The sequence below is a fragment of the Myotis lucifugus genome, unplaced genomic scaffold, assembly GCF_000147115.1.
Source record: "Myotis lucifugus unplaced genomic scaffold, Myoluc2.0 scaffold_47, whole genome shotgun sequence".
Classification (NCBI taxonomy): Eukaryota; Metazoa; Chordata; class Mammalia; order Chiroptera; family Vespertilionidae; genus Myotis; species Myotis lucifugus.
In genome coordinates, this window is record NW_005871095.1 from 6,283,516 (window position 1) to 6,290,956 (window position 7,441).

General features: G+C 38.0%; 1 non-coding gene across 1 annotated transcript; it reads right to left on the reverse strand.

Annotated features, from left to right (window-relative positions):
- Positions 1 to 285: 285 nt before the first annotated feature.
- On the reverse strand, positions 286 to 390 carry LOC111825948. Its single transcript, XR_002829180.1, has one exon. It is a non-coding gene; the product is annotated as a U6 spliceosomal RNA (small nuclear RNA).
- Between the last annotated feature and the right edge of the window lie 7,051 nt (positions 391 to 7,441).

A 7,441-nucleotide genomic window follows, 5' to 3' on the forward strand; every position in this document is an offset into this window, starting at 1 on the left:
GCAATCCTCACTTTCTCCCACCTCCATGTAATCTTCCTTACTTTCCCTCCTTAATTCCAAATGCATTACAGAAATTGCCAAACTATCACTCATTAGAGCATTTGAGATCTTGCTTCCTGGCAATTGTCCGCAATTCTGGCTTAAATAAACTCTTATGAAAATTCTCCAGAGGTTTGGATAGTTGTTACATGAACACTATTTTGGGAAGCTCTCAATACTTTATGTGTAACTCAGTACCCCCTTAACCTGCCATCTGTGTTGTGATTTATTTTTATTTTATTTTTTTCAAATATGGAATACTTCATGAATCAGGTGTCATTCTTGCATAAGGGCCATGCTAATCTTCTCTGTAGTGTTCCAGTTTTAGTATATGTGCTGTGAAGCCAGCGCTGTGTGTTGTAATTGAAAACACTAATGTAGCAAGTACAAACACTTCCACGGGTTTGCTTTCACTTGCAGTTCTGTAATTAACATGGATGGTTCCGTTTTCTGTTTCCTCTTGTGTGGGCTTTCTGTAGCCTTTTAAAATAGTCAAATTATTTATTTTATTAAATGTCAGGGCACATGGATATAAATATGACTGGAAGTGGAAGTGATGTGATTGCTGTAAGATGCACGACACAGATGAATTGATAAAGTGGTTCGGGAACTTTCCTGAAACCCTTAAAAACTTTTCCTGATCACAAATGTACGTATTTGGAAGGTCTGTAGGTAAATGCTTCACAATAATATTTAAGAATTTTTTAGCAATGTTTTGCAAAATTGAGCCTAATTCAGTTCAGACTGAGATGGATGACCAAAAAGAAGAGTGCTATAAAATAAAAACAATACTAACAACATTATATGCACTTTTATTCATATTTTATTTCTTGTAATTTGTTGGAAATTACCCTTTTTGTTAATATCTAATTATCTTATTTCTCTAATTTACTTGACAATTACACCTTTGGAAATTAGTAATAGTCACTATTTTATTCTTAATATAAGAAGACTTTAGCTATCTTAATTTACTTTTACTAGGTCTTACATAATTTGAATCAAGACATGTTATATTTTCTGGAGATTTAGAAAAATGACCAGAACTTAGAACTGTATACTTACAGAGATGATATGATTTTTATTTTTTATATATACTTATTATTATTGATAGTATTATAGATATCTCCCATTTAAAAATACAACATATTTTTATAAATCAGACAGAAAATCCTTTTTTCACCTATTTGGCTACTTTTTTTATAATGTAAATTTAAGTCAGTAACAACCCACTTAAGCGAGTCTCCTGACTGCTTGGGAATGTTGAGGGTTGTATTGCATGCTGGTGAATGATGACATTCAGAGAAGCAGAGGTGGGCTCAGCTCTTCCCTGGACTAGCCCTGCCTGTGATGTCTCCTGACCTTCCTCATCACTGCCCACCCACCCACCAGATACAGCCTTCTATCTCCTTGGTAAGGGTATTTCTGTGCAGTACAGTGAAAGGTTTTTCTCTCTAGCACAGATAGGTTACATCTATTGTTCTCCCCTGTCTAAAGTTCTGGCACTTCGTTAGGGAAGAAAAGGAAATTGACTTGTCATTGTGTGTCCTCACAAAGCACATCTGACTGTCCTCCACCACCTTGTCCTCATCTGGGTGATTGCAAATTGATTACTCCACAGTTTGTTCCAATTTCTTCACAACTATTAAAATTTTAAGCTGACCAGTTAGTGATTATAAAGATAAAACTTTTCATTTCAAAAATGAGCAATGTCATTAGTTCCTCCTATAATTTCAAGAACTCTCTATAGCTGCCATCCATTATCACAAATATCTGCTGATGTCTGCTGATGACTTCAAAGCATACGGTCTGGGCCTTCTGGCCTGGCTCCTTCCCCCCTGTGAATCCTCTCTCATTACTTTTTCCAGATCTCAATTTACCCGGTCCAGCAAATGCCCACTAATTCTCTGGATTTTCTTGTGTATATTGAATTTATTGATGTTCCTACCTGTATAGAGATGAATCATTCTTCTTCTACAAAAGAAGTGGGGATGTTGAGGGAATATAGCTGAAATTCTTTAAGGCACTGTTGTGAGTATATTCCCATTACAATATTACATGTTTTTCCCAGTGCTACATAACTTCCCAGATGACTGTTCAACTGACTATGTATGTTGAGATTCAAATCAACAGATAATTATTCAAAGATTGTAAGAAAAAGACTTTCAGGGTTTCATAAAATCTGTGATGATAGTGATGATAGGATTTTAGTTGTATGATAATGCATTCTGTTACAGAGCAAAGGGGTCTGCCCACTCAACTCACAGCAAAGGCAAATACTGAACACCCAGTTTTGCAGTGGAGAAATTGGAGTCATTTATTAGAGAGCCAGGAGAACAAGATGGGAGGCTATTGATTTAAATCCAAACTCTGATGGATTTTGATCAAGGATTTTTAAAGGCCGAAATTGAGGTTTAGAAGTCAGGGGTTGAGGATGAGGCTCACTGGTTAGTTCCTGTGCAAGATTCAGTGGTTTCCCTTGGTGTGATTAGTCCGATTCCTGATGTCATCTTGTTTGATGCCTTTGTCACTGTGGTCAGGTGATTTAACCAGGTTGAAAAAAAGAAGTTTCTACAAGACATATCATGACATTATCTTTAAAGCAAAAAGGCAGAAACTAAACTCTACGACCATTGTTTTTTTTTTCTTTGAAAATATATTTTTAGTTTTGCTTTTTTTTTTAATTTTTATTTTTTTATTGCTTAAAGTATTACAAAGAAGTATTACATATGTCTCTTTTTTTTCCCCGCCCTTGACAATCCCCAGGCCTCCCCTACCCCCCAGTGTCTTATGTCCATTGGTTATGCTTATATGCATGCATACAAGTCCTTCAGTTGATCTCTAACGCCCCCCCCCCACGCCCCCCAACCCTCCCCGGCCTTCCTGCTGTAGTTCGACAGTCTGTTCTAGGCAGCTCTGCCTCTGTATCTATTTTTGTTCAAAAGTTTATTATGGTCTTTATTATCCATAAATGGGTGAGATCATGTGGTATTTTTCCTTCATTGACTGGCTTATTTCACATAGCATAATGCTCTCCAGTTCCATCCATGCTGTGGCAAATGGTAAGAGTTCCTTCTTTTTTACAGCAGCATAGTATTCCATTGTGTAGATGTACCACAGTTTTCTAATCCATTCATCTACTGATGGGCACTTAGGCTGTTTCCAGATCTTAGCTATGGTGAATTGTGCTGCTATGAACATAGGGGTGCATAGATCCTTTCTGATTGGTGTTTCTTTTTTCTTGGGATATATTCCTAGAAGTGGGATCACAGGGTCAAATGGGAGTTCCATTTTTAGTTTTTTAAGGAAACTCCATACTGTCTTCCATAGTGGCTGCACCAGTCTGCATTCCCACCAGCAGTGCACGAGGGTTCCTTTTTCTCCACATTCTCTCCAGCACTTGTCGTTTGTTGATTTGTTGATGATAGCCATCCTGACAGGTGTGAGATGGTACCTCATTGTCGTTTTGATTTGCATCTCTCGGATGATTAGTGACTTTGAGCATGTTTTCATATGTCTCTTGGCTTTCTGAATGTCCTCTTTTGAAAGGTGTCTATTTAGATTTTTTGAGCTATCATTGTTTTCTGCTTAGCTAGCTATATTTTTCTATTATCTCAAGCAAAGTGTACTTTAAAATGCTTTTCCTGGAACTTGCTTTACAGGAAGGCCTCCAGGACATGACTAACATACTTTTTAATCTTTGACTGTTAGATGTGTGACAATTATTGAAGGAATTGAAATATTTAGTCCCCTGGCCAGTGTGGCTCAGTTTGTTGGAGTGTCATCCCCTATAGTGTAGGGCCTACACCAAAAGGTTTTGGGCTCGATTCCCAGTCAGGGCACATAATGCAGATTCAGTCCCCAGTAGGGGTAGGTATAGAAGGCAACTACTTGATGTTTCTCTTTTACATTGATATTTCTCTCTCTCCTTCTCCTTCTCCTTCTCTTCCTCCTCCACCTTCTCCTCCTCCTCCTCCTCCTCCTCCTCCTCCTCCTCCTCCTCCTTCTTCTTTCTTTGAAATCAATCAGAACATATCCTTGGGTGAGGAGTAAGAAAAAAAAACATTTAGCCCTAACCGGTTTTGCTCAATGGATAGAGTGTCAGCCTAAGGACTGAAGGGTCCCAGGTTCAATTCCGGTCAAGGGCATGTACCTTGGTTGCAGGCAATATCCCCATGGTGGGTGTGCAGGGGGCGGCTGATCGGTTTCTCTCTCATTGATGTTCCTGGCTCTCTATCCCTCTTCCTTCCTCTCTGTAAAAAAATCAATAAAATATATATTTTTAAAAAAACATTTAGTTAAAGCCTATACCTACATCTCTAGACTCTGTCATCTAACACCTACACATGTTCACTGTTAGCTGTCAGCTTCAATTCAATAGTAAACAAATAGGTTTCAAAGTAATTAGTAAATATTCCTGATAAGAAGGTCCTCTTACTCTATTTTTTTGTTTTTATTGATTTAAAAAAAATTTTTTAAATTGATTTCAGAGAGGAAGGGAGAGGGAGAGATAGAAACATCAATGATGAGAGAGAATCATCCATTGGCTGCCTCCTGCGTGCATGAGCACACACACAGAGCCCCACCGGGAATCAAGCCTGCAACCTGGTCATGTGCCTTGACTGGAATCAAACCATGACCTCCTGGTTCATAGGTCTATGCTCAACCACTGAGCCACACTGACCAGCCTTATTTTTAGAGACAGAAGAAGGGAGAGAAGGAGAAACTGTTTGAGAGAAACATTAATCGGTTGCCTCCTGTAAACACCCTAACCAGGGATCAAACCCAAAATTCAAGTAGGTGCCCTGACCAGGAATTGAACCCACAACCTTTTGGTGTACAGGATGATGCTCCAACCAATCAAGCCACCCAGCCAGGGCTCCTCTTGGGCTTCTTAATTAGGGATGTTAGGGAACTGTATTAGTTCTTCCAGTCATTTGCCACTTAGTGCCTATACCAATAATTTACTAAATGGCATGCTTGCTTCCTTGAAAGAAGTTAAGCAAATTACCAAAGTGCAGGGCACATTGAAAAGCTGTCCAGGAAGGGCAGGAAAGGCTGACAAGCTCCAGGACCAACAATAGCACAAGCTGCTGAGTTGGATTCAAAGCTGCACACCATTGTGAGACCAAATGACTTTCATTATTGATATTTATCAGATATGGGATATGCTTTTTTAAAAAAATATACTGTATTGATTTTTTACAGAGAGGAAACTAGAGGGATAGAAAGTTAGAAACATCGATGAGAGAGAAACATCGATCAGCTGCCTCCTGCACACTCCCTACTGGGTATGTGCCCGCAACCAAGGTACATGCCCTTGACCGGAATCAAACCTGAGACCCTTGAGTCTGCAGGCCGACGCTCTGTCCACTGAGCCAAACCGGTTAGGGCAGGGATATGCTTTTTTGTGTTTTACCACAGAAATCTCTGCCAAGTCCAAGATCATAAAATTTTAAACTTACATTTTATTTTTAAAGTTTTAAAGGTTTATTAGTCTTTGTGATTTTTTTTAATACTGTAGAAGATCTGAGTTAAAGTTTATTTTTATTTTTTTTGCATATAGTTGTTCATATGTTCTACACCTCAAAAGCAGTATCTTTTTCTTGATTAAATTTCTATGTTGTAAGTGAATTGAATAAATGTGTAAACACACACACATACAGCCATTTTTTATTTGATCATTGTGTCTCTGCTTTTATCGATATCACAATATCCCAATTTCATAATGTTGGCAGCTTAATTATTGAGTTTTAAAATAAATGACTAATTGTTCTACACATTTCTTGCTTTTCAAAAAATTTTATGACTATTTTAACTTATTTTTTTCTATACTCATTTTAGAATCAGCCTCTCAACATCTAGTCAACAATCCTGCTATGATTTTTATTGGTATTACTTTGAATCAATAGGATAATCTGGGGAGAATTAACATTTTAAGAATTTTGAGAACCAGGGCTTAGCCACACAGGACCCTCTTTAGATATTTGATGCTACTGTAACTACTGATTTTACCTAATACCCTTTCTTTACTATCAGAGCCAAGACTGCCACTTCTTTGCCTGGTCTACTGACCTTATAATTTGCTTTATAAGTACAACCTCTATTTCTTTCCACATTTTTGTGACACTTGAAAAGTTGACAGGAGAATGGAAGCAAACTGATTTCGTTAAACATAATTAAGCATGTACAAATTCTGTTCTTGGGAAATTATATTGCCAAGTAAATCTCATGCTACCTTTTAACCCAGAAAGCAATATTTTCTCAAATCTGTTTAATCTTCAGTTAATCATTAGAAGCACCTGATAGACAAGGTTTAATTTATTACCTATGAAATGCCTGGTCCACATGATCTTATTGATGACATTTCCCAGGTTATTAATTAATTTAAAAGTTCTTAAAAATTAAGAAAAAATTCCACAGTTTTTTCTTACATGGAAGCTAACCTAAATACTCAGAGGTTAAAAAACTATTATTCTTGCAACACAAACACACACATGCTCACACACACATACACAAACATACACTAACCAGTGGAGACTGACCCCTTCATGTTTGTTTTAAATATGAAATATCTCACATTCCTCTGAATATCCATGTAGATGATTTTAGAAAACAACTTAAATAAACAGTAGTTTTTGAGACTAAGACTCCCCGATCAGTTAAATCTTCTGAGATCCTCAGAGATGACTAAACACTCTTATTGTACTTAAAACATGAATCTTCTTTAAAAACTTCATATTGTCAACTTCTGTGACATCTTAGTCAAGTGAATATAAAATTGAAGTACCAAAGACTGTCTATAGAAAAACCTAATTTTATTATTTCAAAAAATTATTTTATGTTATTTCTTCACAAATGTCCCCTCAAATTCTTCCTTTATAATTTATTTGTGATAATAGCATTGTCTCCACCAAAGTGCTTGTTTGCCTGTCTTTTCAATGATGATTCCATAGTGAACAGTCTTTCCTTTGTGCCAAGGTTGGGAAGAAGCTCATTGACCCAGGTAAATGGACTATTTTAGTCACCAGATACCTTATTCAGATTATTCCTTTATTGACTTATATGTCTGTACTCATGACCCAGTGCATGAAATCATGCGAGACCCAGGACCCCAGACCCAGAGTAAAGTCCCTGCCCACCTGCTTGTGCCTCACCACACATGCAGCCTCCTGGTGACCGGTCTTTGGTCATTACTGCATTAGGGCCACTGGGTTTTTATAATATAGACTAGAGGCCTGGTGCACAAAAATTTGTGCACTCGGGGGTAGGGGGTCCCTCAGCCAGGCCTGTGCCCTCTCACAGTCTGGGACCCCTCGGGGGATGACCACTTGCTGGCTTAGGCCTGCTCCCCGGGGGATTGGGCCTAAGATAGCAATCAGACATCCCTCTGGCAGCCCAGCAG